Raw genomic sequence first — 13,523 nt, 5'->3', positions numbered from 1 at the left:
TGGGCTAACGCTGAAAATCTGTTTTTTAACAATTATTATTATTATTTAGTCCTAATTGTGTTTTTTTTTATCCTTTTCACAAGTTTTGACTCTTTCTTTAAAAGTTGCATGAAAGATGCATGAATAAAGGTGAAACCCCTGATCGAACAGCCCCCCCCCCCCCCACCCCACCGCCACCACCACCCTCTTCCTCTTCTCTCCCTCCCCTCTGCTGTGGATGCTGATGCTTGAGTCAAATTGATTACACCACTCCATCTGCATCATGACTGGCCTCCTCCTGTGTTTGCCGCCTCTGCCTACAGCACAGAGTTAGTGTACAATTACATATAGTTTAATATATCTGCCTGAGCACCTTTAAATAAGCATCACAAGTCCACAAGGTGATTTGTCTTCCAGCCCCATTACTCCATTGTACATCTTGATAGCCAGGGATCGCTCCTAGCTATGTTTAAGCATTAAATAGTGTATTATTATTTCACATAAATCAAGCTGAGTTGTGAGGGGGGTATTCATAAATTTTGCATTTCTCACAGACAGTATTTTAAAGCCCCTCTCTCTCTCTCTCTCTCTCGCTCTCTCCCCTTCTCCTCCCTGCCGCTCTGAATTTGGGAGACTAAAGCAATTCGGCTCCCTGCACTTGATAGTACATTAAAGATGGGCATATCAGCGAGGTATATTCAAAACAACATGTAATGCAGTTTAGATTAAGTTTGAGTTGCTTTACCACATTCATCATAGCACCGTTTCCATAATGAGCGCCCTTGCTTTTTTTGTCAGCGATGCAGCCCGACACATGCACCGATGCCATCAGAGAACACTGTATTGTTATTGTCATGAATAATGGGGGAAAACAGTAATAAAGCCCATTTATCATAATATTTTCCCAGTTAACCATGGCTACTGAATCTCTTATCTGTGCTCAGCGACGAAGGGATGAAACTCAATTTAAATGTGAGCATTTGCCGTCACTCTTTTCTCGCCAGGACGAGTTGCAGCCCCCCCGAACACCCCCTTCCCACCGGCCTTTGGATATTAGACTGTTTGTGCAAGACGTCTACTGAGGAAATGACTTCACTCAGGAAGCTGGATGTCAGCTTTGCACACGAGCAGGAGAACTGCCAACGTTACAGTCAGGCCGACAACACGTTCTTTTCTCAGCTCGCGCTCCGGTTGAGTGTAAAGCCTACAAAAAGTGACAAAGGAGGAAATTGGACTCGCGGTTGTTTTGGTTACTCCAAGGACACCTTACACATTCGTTTCTATCTCCAGTCTCTGGCCTGGTTTTCTGATTGGTCCTGACATACCAGTCACAGACCGGTGTGAGGTGAAACTGTGTGTGTGTGTGTTAACATTACGAGAATTGTATGGCAGCTTTGCCAAATCCCCCTAAAGATTACGCCATTAAAAGGTGGAAGATTACACAGTCATGAATATTTACATCACTGTAAAATAGCTGTGATGCTTGATTATAATATTTATGCTTACAAAATTGTGATTACATTGGCAGAAACAATATCTGCATTTCTTTTACTTGCTCTGATGTCTGTGCTCATGCAAAAAAGATCCAGAAGACTTTATAAATGTATCTAAGAGAAAAAAACTACGTAAACCACCCCCCAAAACAAGATATGATGGCTGTCATGTTGTAAAATACATGGATAAATTACCTGAATTATGCAGTATTAGTGAAACTTCATGAGTCATACTCCTCGCATATTGGTTAGCTTAAATTGTTTAAATAATGCAAAAGTCTCATAAGTTTGACTTTTGTGATTCTATGCTCTTATTGCAACACTACACCACAATTAAAGCTAATTTTCCCTTTTAAAACATGCTTATCATTTTCTGTACCTAATAATTATATGACCCACTGGGCCCCCGGGGGGGCTTCACTGCTGCAACAAAGTCAGTAAAAAAAAAAAAAAAAAAATCTTGTAAAAGTCAATGCAAATTGGAAACTGACTGGATGCCAGGACAGTAAGTTGAGGATTGGGTAGGGGGAGGAGGAGGGGGGCGAGGAGGGGAAAAAATGTCTTTGAACTAGTTTTTGCTTGCAGAAAATATCGCTCCTGGGTTGATATTCTTTCTGAAGTGTTTCATGGCAGCGAGAATTAAGAAATAAAGCGGAGAGCCAAATGATTCAGTGAAAAGATGGCACACACCCACAGGTATTCTGTTCACATGACATCACCATGCGTAAAATTGACAACTTCAAGTTTTTTATTATTGTGATTTTTAAAAAGAATACTTGGTTAGTTTATAAGAGCCTCTTCCAAGGCAGAGCAAAGTTACTCAAGTCTTTGTCGGGTTTTTGTCAGTCAGGCAGTTTCATTAAACGCAACTTTACAAAAAGACCTATCAGGGCTTTTGTTCTCAATCGCATCACAGCCGCATGAAGGTACATGTGAACGAGAACTTTTTTTTTTTCCTTCCTCCACCTCTTCCTTCATTCCTTGGAAGAACGTTTGCTCTGACCTTGACATGTGCAGGCTGGCTGGATGTTTTCCTCTCTTCTCAACTCGGCTCACGAACTGGAAACTTTGCTCCTGTCATCTCTCTCTTTTTCTTATGATCGCTCTGCTTTCTTTAGCTTACGCACGCAGGGAATAGACTGGCAACGGTACCTGGGAGGATAAATGCTCAGTTAAATTGAATAAACACGATCCAGACATGCGCCATTCCGGCCTGTCTGTTGCGGACGACTCGCAGAGATCCCCCGATTCCATCAGTGAAGAAGGTGCAAAGATTAGATGTCAGCCGAGAGAGGCCACTGTCAGATAAAAGAGGATCCACGGCTCTCGCGATAAACGTCATTTTAATCCAACATCAGATAATCAGTGATTTTACTGAAATGGTTTCATAGCTTCCTTTGTTATCTTTTGATGATAGATAGCAGTATAGAGTGCATACGTTCATGCCAGTATTTCCTCTAATTTTTTTTGCACACACCCCTGCTGTTTGCTCGGTTCCTCTCAGTTTAGCAACGTCTTTATCTCAAGGTTGAAGTGAAAATATACTCGTAATTTTCCATCTGTGAAAGTGTTTGTAAGTGTTCGATCGGTGTCTAATGCAGGACTTCAGAGGACCCACGCCCACGCGCCCCACCCTCCTAGTCACCATATATGTTTACTCGCCAGATGCTCTCTTGTCCTCTCGTGTTAAAACAAAATCGCCTGTCTATCATCTCACCATAGGTGTGCTGGGTGGGGCAGGATTCCAGTCTTTTGAAGCGAACTTGTCATGAGAAATCTGCATCGCCGGGACAGAGTGCAGTCACAGGCACAAGATTAATTGTTTGCGGTGCACCACTTCAAACGTTTTTTTCCAGACGCTCCATTATAATAAACTTTTGCACAGCTCATCATCACCTGTGTGCACACCTGCAGACGGGCACGCTCAGTGAAAATGTTCGTTGTTGTGAAAATACACCCACGTGTTCACATGCAGGAAGGCGAACATGCACACAAGGGTTCGAAGTCATCGAATATATATATGTGCATGTATATATTTACTTAAAATGTGTAGATGCATAAAATAACTGCATAAATGTATATTGACAACTGACACTCCTCTACAAACACATACACACACAAAAGCATGCACGACTCCGGGCAGACTGCAGCAACACAACATTAAGCAGTTTTCTCTTCTCTGTTATCTCCAGCTTCCTTTTTGCCCTTTGGTTAAACATTCTCTTGGCATGCATGATCTCATTTAACTTTGATTTCCTCTTTTTCCAGGACGGCATCCTCGATGGTTCCAATTTCCAGCCCATTCCCCAATTTTCAACCCCAATGACAGACAACACACGCTCGAATGGGTGCTTTGCTAAAGAAGGGAATTGGTAAGTGATGATTTTAAATGCTGTTTAAGATAAAAAGAGGAGTTTTCAACAGATAAGAGTGTGCCTGGGTAGAGAGCAGGAAGCTCGGAGATACCAGTTAGAATGTACTGTTACAGTAGCCGCATACCACATGTGTGATTTATGGTGCTGGGCTTCAGATAGCGCTGCAGTAGAAAAGTAATTTTTTCTTTTTTTGTCGTTTTCAATAAACTATTACTTTACATTAGATATAAAATATTTATATAACAGTGTTGGAAAAAAAAAAGCTGTCATTTTTTTGAAGTTGTGCTAAAACTCTGAACCTAAAGGGAATATGTAGATAATTAATTTTATTCTTTAAAAAAAATGCCTAAATTTAAAATGCAAAACTCTCCAATCAGTGTAATTTGAAGGTGAACTGTTGAACTGACCTGACTGATTCTCAGTGGTGTAACAATAATTATGCATATTGAATTCTGGGCTGAAAATAAATACAAACTGTTACACTTTTTCCTCTAATATATGCTTTGAATTCAGGCTTTGCATACATAATTTTTGTTCGCCACACTTGTCCAGAGTTTTATAAATTAAAACATAATTATAGCAAATTTTATGTTTTCTTTAAACAATAAAGTTCTTCTGATTATTTTATTACTATCGCAAAATAACTTAAAAACCTTTCCCTTGAGAAAATTTGTACAATTAAAAATAATACAATTCAATTTCTGCATCCAATAAGTTACAAGGATGGATCCCCAAACAATGACAATATTTATTGAATTTGTTCCTCTCCAGTGTGGACAGTGTGTCCAGCATGAAGTGCTTTTTTTTGTTTTTTCCTCTTGGTTGAAAAGAGCAGCTCATTGTAGAGCTTTAAGTGGTTTGTGTAATCCCCTATAACCTATACCATGAAGCCACAGGATTGTGAAAATCTGTTTTCAGCACATTTTGAGTAGGAGCGAACCTGGGAATTCTCTCTCTCTCTCTCTCCCTCTCTCCCCAACTCTGTCATGAAACAGAGCACCCCATTTCCATATCAATCGGATTAGTTCCAAGACCAGGCAAGTAGGAGTAATGTAAGTAACCGTACAAATTTAAATATAGGACATCAAAAACATTGTTAGGCATTCATTTATTTTTGAGGCACCCTGGCTCTCTGTTTCCCTCTGTGAAGATGAGATGAAAATGTATCTCCTTAAATTTATTTTCATTTTATTTTGAAAGGCGCTCAGCACCATAGTATTTTTTTTTTTTTTGCCGTTTCATGTGCACCGTGGCACCCCGCAGTTTTTCTGTGCTTAACCTCTTTTGTGAAATGAATATGTCATATCGAGCAATCCACTTGTTCAGAATGCAACGCCGAAGCGGTTTCAGGTGGGCAGCGTTCACGTTCACGCGGGAACGGACGCTAACAGTCGTGGGCCGTGGACTCCTGTGGTATTTCAAGTCACGGTTAAACATTTAATTCATAATGGACTTACACACGTACATTTTCACATTTAATTATTTTTTCATACTGTAGATAAAATAAAATATGTTTAACTTTGTGAGTGTTTTTATTACTGGGATTACAGGTAGGTTGGTTTCAATAATATTGCAACAGCAGTGAAAAAGTATAAAATCAAACGTGATCTAATGATGTCATAAATCGTAAATGCTGCACTTTTAATTCTGGTGTTTTTAATTTTCAAATCAAATAATTCCATTGAACTTGTTGAGGAGTTTCTACAAACAACACTGTTAGCTGTGTGTGTGTGTATTATTCCAGATTACAAATTATCACCTTTTTAACTGCACATAAAATAAAATCTCTGGCTCAGAACTAATAAAAGGAGAACATTTGTTTGGAGCACTTGCTCTGAGTGGGAGGAATTGGGAGGTCATCGTGTGTGTGAGAGAGTACCGGAGAGATTATTCAGCAGTCCGTGCTGCTGACTGATCAGACGGCCCAGAAACTCCCTGTCCGGATGTGGAGATAGATAGATGGATGCCTGCCTGTGCTTCCTCAGCCCTTTATAACTTAGCCCGTCTCTCTCTGTAATTGAAAAACTAGCTAGGCTGTTTTGTCTTGGGATTTGTCCCTTTATAATGCAGCTTCAAAACAGGAAAACCAATAGTGGGAATAGACCCCCAAATGTAATTAATTTTGTTGGGGGCTGTGGGGGGGTAAAGAGGGGCTGTGGGTGGGGTGGTGGTGGGGGTATTATTGCAGGAGGAAGAATTCTAATCAGTTGCAGATTCCTTCCTGTTTGGTTAGCGTGACCGTGGCCAATTACCAGTGAACTCTGTGTTACAGTTTCACTTCCTGTGCTACCCAAAGAATGGGCTGAGGACGCTGATGCAGAACCGTGGAGGACGGAGCGAGGGAGTGCAAGAGAGAGAAGAGATAGCAGGGAAAAGACAAAACAAAACACATGAAGCCGAGACAGCAGGAAAATAAACAGAAGAGAGGAGGGGGAAGAGAAAGAAAAGGAATGGGGTGGAGGGGAAATCTCCGGCCAGATCTTAGGTGCACATACGTCCTTTATCCACCTAATATAGGACATGACATGTGGTTTCCAAAGGAAATGAAAGGATTTTGGACCTGATTTCTAGAGCTGTTCTCAGGTAAAGGCTGCAACTGCAGAGCAACAGACTTGAACTCAAGGCACAAATGCAATAACGCATAACTCAATCACTGCAGCGATGTTATCGAAAGACACAATTTGGCTTCGCTGTTTTCCCCTAAATGGAATCAAACCACAAGACTGAACAACTGAATGACAATTGGCTGAGACCCACCTGAATTTGCATAAAGTGTCCTTATTCTTTTTGTTTTTTTTATTTTGTTTAGCATGCAGAAGTAACTCAATAAGCTATGCTACTTCCTGGGAAATTCACCATACCTATTAACCCATATACCGCTTTTGGCCAGGCCAGCTGTTTACACCATATTACAACAACATGCCTGAAATGTCAGTCATTGCAGGACTTGAGCCTTTTTTCTTGTTTTTGTTGCGTGAATGCTCGCTCGCTTCCACCTCAGCAGGTCGGCAAAAACATGAGATTTTGGTGGGAAGCTAGACTCCGTGCCACCACAGAGATTTCCAGTGACAATCGCTAACAAGCCCCACTGCCAAATTGGTTCCCTTTGGCTTGATTCCACTCCTTAATTCTCTCCTCCCTTACCCCCGATTGCTCCTCCAGAGGGGTCTAGGCTCATAGTTTCCCATCTGTAATAGTTTTTGTGGCATATTACTCTCCCCAATCTACTCCTATAATTCGCTTTTGATGGCACAGTTTAGTTGTAGTTAGAGGAGCTGTGCACTCTGGAGACAGCATTGGCAGTGGGAAATTAATTGATAAATCCTGTTGTGATCTGATCAGCAGCGCCACCGTAATGCACGTCCTCTATTTATCTTTTTTTTACGTTGAAATGGTGGAAAATTTTTAAGGCAGGCACATTTAATTGCTTAAATATAGCATCAGTTGCAGATTGCTACAAAGTTTATTTGTAAGGTAGACAATATATCTTACAGATTAGACAGAGGTAATTGCCATTTCAACAGTGTCAGTGATGACACTGCAGATAAATTCAAATAAAAAACAAACATGCCGGGAGTGATAAGAACAAATTTCTTTTTCTGGTAAAATTCGAGATATCTGTTTTATATTACACCACAGATGACATGACATTTATTACCATTTCCAGCACAGTTGAAAAGATCTCAAGGGGCCCGGTACTGTAGCGGTTACAAGTGGAATAAACTGCTTAGAAGATGTTCAAGGGATGATGCACATAACTGGCAATATGAATGTGAATTCCCTGAGAAGCTTATTTTTGCACACACATACACACACGCACAGAGTGAACAACATGAGAAATGGGCGAAGAGCCATAGTATTCAGTGCAAACTGGAGGGCCCAAGTCGCTAAACTAATCCTAGTACCATAGGATCCCACTTTCAGCCCTGTCTTTTGCTGCAGCTGCCTGGGATCATTTCACAAACACGAGGTATTCCTGGAAGAATTGATTCTGTTAGATAGTACATTGATCACACACATCGCCTGCGGACAGAAGATGGCTTTACAAGCAATAATACGGGAGACAATTATATTATTTTAGTGAAATAAGACAGAGTACAAGCAGCGAGTGCCAATAGCCCAGGCAGGGGGAGGGAGGCACAGGCGGGCCCCCTCTGCGCCTGCCTCGGTGTGTTTGTGCTCCATCCTCAAGTGGCACGGTAATCCACTAAACTTTCCTCCACCCGCTTCCCTCAATGCAATCAGGATGCGAAGGCTCACCAGTGATTGCGTTCATTTGTAAAAGCATCCAAGCCAAAATTGAACCCCAAGGCTGATAAACTATAAAGATGCTGATCAGATCGCAGCTAAGGAGTCCACACTTGAGGGCACGAGGTGTCAGGGCTGGAGCCAAAAGAGCAATGACTCTGTATACCTCACTCAGAGCGAAGCGACTGCCCCGGAATACAAACAAGAGGGGAGAAAACACATAAAGACGACAACAAACTGCGATAGGATTTTTCATCCTGCAGCATCTCCCGGAAGAGGAGGATTTTTAGATGTTGTTTTTTTTCACCCCCCCTCCCTTCTTCTTCTTTATGGACTCAGTTGGTAAATGCATTTATTGCTCAGGCTTAAGCAAATGTACTTTATTGATGAAGTCTGTGTGAATTTCATAATGCATCTCATGAAAAGCAGAAGCCCAAAAGAGATCTTGCAAAGGGAGCTCATATGTTTTCAGCCCTGCAATAGTAAGTTGGAATGAGAGCAATACATAACTATTCAAGTCCGGCCTATTTTGTCTTCCGCCGCTTTGCCCTGTTGTCACCGCACGCACTTGAAGAGTTACTGAAACTTTTCGTCTGTTAGTTATTTCTCACAGCTATTGCCCTGTGTCTTTACTTTAAACACACATCTTCCCCCGCTAAAGCACAAAGACTGAGGACAGACAGCGGAGGGGAAAAAAACCAAAAAAGAAAGAAAGGCAGGATTTGAGGATCTCCATCCTCGTGGCCCCAGTGCGTTAAATGTCAAAGAGCAGTCAGCGGGAGAGACTGATTCCAGGAGGCGATGTGAATGGGACGATTGAAGACCTGCCTTGATTGACAGCTCTTCCTCTCTCGCTCTGCCCCGAGGGTGATTGACAATGTGGTTCATCTCACATTTTGTGACTGAGCTAATCCAGTAAATTCCTACCAGACGCAGCACAACTCAGCAGAGACCTGCCGCTCCTTTCCCAGGTGGAGCTTTCATTTTATCTCTCGCTCTCTCCCCAAAATAAATATGTTTTTCCATCTGTGGCACTCCAAACAAATTGGGGAGGGGTATGGTTGGGGTTGGGGGGGACTATAATTAAGTGTAAGTACATAATTAAGCGAGTTTAGAAAAGTGCTAGTTTTCTATGAATTAAAATGTAGACTAATTACATGTGGGAATTAGCCTGCTGTTGTGCTAGTGATTAATATTGTCATAGGTTACTGTCTCAATATGCTGCCAGTCAGAAATGGGATCACCTCACTGGAACGATTGATCTCTTGCCAAGTTCAATAATTAATTGACTCAACAATCACTGACATGCAACTATCTCACACGTCGTCTCCTATGCCCACAAGGTGCGTCGCTCGTCCTCTTGACCTTGCACCTGTATTTTGACGCGCGTCTGTTCCCAGAAAGTCGCTTCCGCCGCACTGCAGCTGGCTTTTCAAAGGCGAAAGGAGACACGAGTGCAACATAAATAAAGAGGAACAATGAACTTAGAAGACCTTCGACCTTGTTTTCGGGTGTGTGCGCGCACCGTTGCCAATAGAGCCCGAGAGTTGTTGCAGTTTGGTTTGTTTCTTTTTTTGGGAGGCCTTCTTGACAGCCGCGACCCACATTAATGCAGCAGCTCTGTAAGGAGAGAAACGGGGGAAATACAGTATTTGATGGTTTCATTAATCATCATTCCTAAATTATCACTAAAGTGAGGGTGTGCGTTTAAGAATGATTAATTGCAGAGTGAGGCTAATCAAGCAGTGAATTACCTGCCTGCTCTTTTTGCAGGAGGTTGGTGTTAACCTCAAATGCAAAGCAAAACGGTGTCATGGAAAATTAGATAGAGATACTAATCGGTAAAAAAAAAAAAGACACATTGTGACGTCATGTAAAAACGACTCTCCAAAATATACAGGAAGAACGCTCCTCCTACTGTTCTGAAAACCATACGCCAATACTGATAATAATGCTTTTAAAATGTAACCCTCAGTTCTATGAATCAAAAATGTTGATCTGTGAAATCTTTGTAAATGACGAGGCTGAGAAAATGTTAATTACTAAGGACATTAACATCAATAATTCTCTGTCTTGGTACAGGTGGCTCCTGTGATCTGCCCGAGCAGAGCCCAGACAATACCCCAGTGTGTACAGATCAGGTGTTTAACTTATAAGCATGATGAAAGCCTCAGCAACCAGTTGTGACAATGGCAAAGTGAGATAATAGCCCGCCAAGATGAGCCGAGAATGACTTGTACAAGCATCAAACTTTCACGGTGCATTGCACACTCTGAATGGTATGCTTTTGAAGTCAGAGACTCTCAGGGGTGTGGCAGACGTTGTCTGGTCCACCTCAGCGTGTCGGGTTATTAGGCCACTGCTTTGGCTCACACTAAGGCGCTTTCTGATAAGGTTTAGTCTTCATGACATTCGAACGCGTGCGATGTGACCAGATCCTTGAGAAAGGAATAAGTATTGCATTAAAATATACCCCGTAATTTGACTCATGCTTCAGAGCCAGCGCTCATTTGGAGGCAAATATTTTGTTCACATACACAAATGAGCCCTCCTAATTGCACGATTTTATGCACAATTCAAATTCAAATCATTCCTTCTTGACACAGCCAATACATCTGTCACGCGGCTCCTCATTTTTTTGTTGAATAATTAAAAAAAGAAATAGAGAAACATACTAATGAGGGAACCTTACTTGAGGGCTTTGACGCTCCACTGACTATCATATTAATGTATTCCTGTGTGAATTAAACGCATCATCAAACACCTAAGTTCCCTCCATATTTTCCTCTGAAGACAAGGGCTGGACACCGGTGTCTACCTTGCCCTCTGCAAAAATGAAGGGCATTCTTCATTAATACATCTCTTGTGATTACTTGTTAATAGCCATGTACTAAAAAGGCCTCCTGCTCAAATTGACAAAAACGCTGGGAATTTAGCATTTTATGACAATGACATTGTTTCGGTCAATGATTAAGTCATTAAGATATGTTAAAGTCAATTTAAAGTGATATGTAGATTTAATATACCTTGCTGCCTTTGTCTTTCCCGGCTCTCTATAAATGTTGTATGCACACAGAAACCTCCTTTGCTGTTAAGAAAAAATAGATATCTTGAACTGTGACAGCTGCAGACATGTTTCAGGCATGACAAAAGATAGATGATTCTTCTAATGACCCTCCCTATGAATTTCCTTACAAAGATCACAGGAGTTGTCTAATAATGTGCCGCAAACACAGTTTTTCCATCCTATAGTTTAACTTATTAGATTGCTTAAAACAGGCAAGCTATCCAATCCTGTGCCAATCCAAATATTTTTTCCAGACAGCTTTTGAGGCGGTCTTCTGATGTGGCTCTGTGTAAGCAACCAGGCACGCCAGATCAGTGTGGAACTAACTGTTGGTTTAAGACATTTTTATTTCCATTTTCTTAGGTCTCGGCACCAAAACAGCTTTCTTAATGGTTTGGCTTAAAATGCACCTTTCTACATGTTAACCACGCTTCCCCTTTTCTCACCAGGATGACGAGTCATAATCCATCCACCCCTCCATTCTCTTTCACTTATCTCTATAAGGGTCACAGGGACATATAATCCATTGTCTGAAAATGAGTGACCAAAGGAAAGCAAAACATTCCAACATATTGGAAGAGAATACTTTTACACAAACACACTAGTTCTATGGAAGCCTGCTGTGTTTTATCACCAGCTGTTACAGCAACAGTGTGATTTCTTTGTCTTTTTTCTCTTCTTTTCTTCAGTATACCTTTGCACACCTCCCTAAATCTGCCTCCTTCCATTTATCCCATCATCCCTGCCTACTCACCGCAGACTTACAGTTAGCAGAAATCCTTCCTCTCGGTTTCTGACAGCTTAAACTGGCTCATTAAGGCAAATTGGGGAATAGCAGAGTAAACTGAGCTTGCACTTATTTTAATGACCGCTTTGTAACAGAGCAAACATGCCAGCTCATGCTCCATGTAATGGCTTGTCCATACCGAAGACATATATTAGAATTAATTATCATAATAGACCATTTGTGCTTAACTACTAAATGGGTCAGTTCTTGTGGATTGTACCGCAAGACTTTAGAGAGATAAGTTAAGCTGTGGGAAAAAAAGGTGGAAAAACGAGTGGAAAAAAATCAGATTCTAATAATTACACTGGCTCCAAAACAAAGGCACAAAAAGTACAAAGCACACAGTTAAGGTGGGACTAAAATGTTGGTTTGAATATTTTGAATAGAATTGCCCATAGCCGTTAGAGAGCAAAGCAGGCAATGTGTGATTGATCACGTCCCACGGGGGCGACAGCCAGCATGCCATTTATACACAACAAACGGCGTTGGCTACACTAAACTAAGCTCACACAACCTATGCAGATAGCACAGTCTTTCATTTTAACATGTGCATGCTAAACCTGGCTGATAAACGATTTGCCTAGCAGCACTTCCGTCCATATTTTATCACGGCAGACAATGCTCGGTGGCGTTGCCAGACTTGGTGTATATCCAGTATTTAGGCAAAAAAGCTTCTCCTCAACCTCTCAACAGCTTGGCACCCATAATTAACTTCCACAGGACTGATGGGAGCTTAGTCAGAGGCAACAGGAAGAGAATAAAATATAACACAACAGCTCAGAATAAAAGAAAACAAGAGAAAGAGAGCATATAGACTCACACTGATAACATTACATTTGACAGTCTGGGTCAGTGATGGTTGAGAGCATCTTTTTCCTCACTGTGCAGATAACCTCCATCATCCAGCAAGTTCCTGTTAAGGGTAGAAATGGCTGAAAGGATTAATGAATGTTTATACTTGAAGCTCTGTAGCTGCTAAACGCATTAAAAACCTTTAAGCTGTTGCATGCCGAGAACATTTTAAGCTAGTATTCTCAAATTTGCCAATAAGTATGAGCAGGGTGGAGTGTTAACTTTTCCATCCAGAGGCAAGAGTCTGGCAAATCTGGAGTTCCAGTATTTTAAAGTACTTTTTTTATTTAATGAAACAAATTTCTTATATTAAAATTTGAAATAACAGAAAATAGAAACACACAGTTTCTTGAACCAGTGTGTTCTCACACTAAAAACTATAAACTCTTGTAAAATCCACATACATGCGTCTACATACATCTGATTTCTCAGCTTTGGCCTTTTCTCAACGCAGTGTCAACCAGACAGATTACAGGATAGATCCTGCATGTGCTTTTTGTTAAAGGGGCTCATTAATAGCTGGATATGACCTCTGACCATCCCTTTAAATCATTAGCCGGTCAACTGGTGGTTTCTGTTTACCATGCTCATTGGAGAGCGGCGTGTTAGTCGAGGTGGTTAGGTGAGGGTATTTTGATGTTGATGTGCATCAGCTCATATCTGCTTAAATGAGAAAATATTGCACTTGATAAATAATAAAATTCGGTCCAGTATATCTCATT

The 13,523-nt window shown here is 41.2% G+C and overlaps 1 long non-coding RNA gene across 14 annotated transcripts in view; it reads left to right on the top strand.

Annotated features, from left to right (window-relative positions):
• Positions 1–13,523, top strand: part of LOC102080706 (uncharacterized) — a 184,255-nt gene that overhangs the window by 6,597 nt on the left and 164,135 nt on the right. For 9 of the 14 annotated variants that reach the window (XR_003221670.1, XR_003221672.1, XR_003221674.1 and 6 more), the window contains exon 3: positions 3,741–3,844. This is a non-coding gene — a long non-coding RNA (uncharacterized LOC102080706). Of the gene's footprint in view, positions 1–983; positions 1,968–3,740; positions 3,845–6,119; positions 9,094–10,177; positions 10,567–13,523 lie in introns of those variants that run through there. The other 5 variants (XR_002063353.2, XR_003221675.1, XR_002063354.2 and 2 more) reach the window with 4 other exon arrangements.

Source organism: Oreochromis niloticus, linkage group LG9, assembly GCF_001858045.2.
Source record: "Oreochromis niloticus isolate F11D_XX linkage group LG9, O_niloticus_UMD_NMBU, whole genome shotgun sequence".
Taxonomy (NCBI): domain Eukaryota; kingdom Metazoa; phylum Chordata; class Actinopteri; order Cichliformes; family Cichlidae; genus Oreochromis; species Oreochromis niloticus.
Note: the sequence above shows the minus strand (reverse complement) of the source record. Positions and strands in the feature narration are given on the sequence as shown.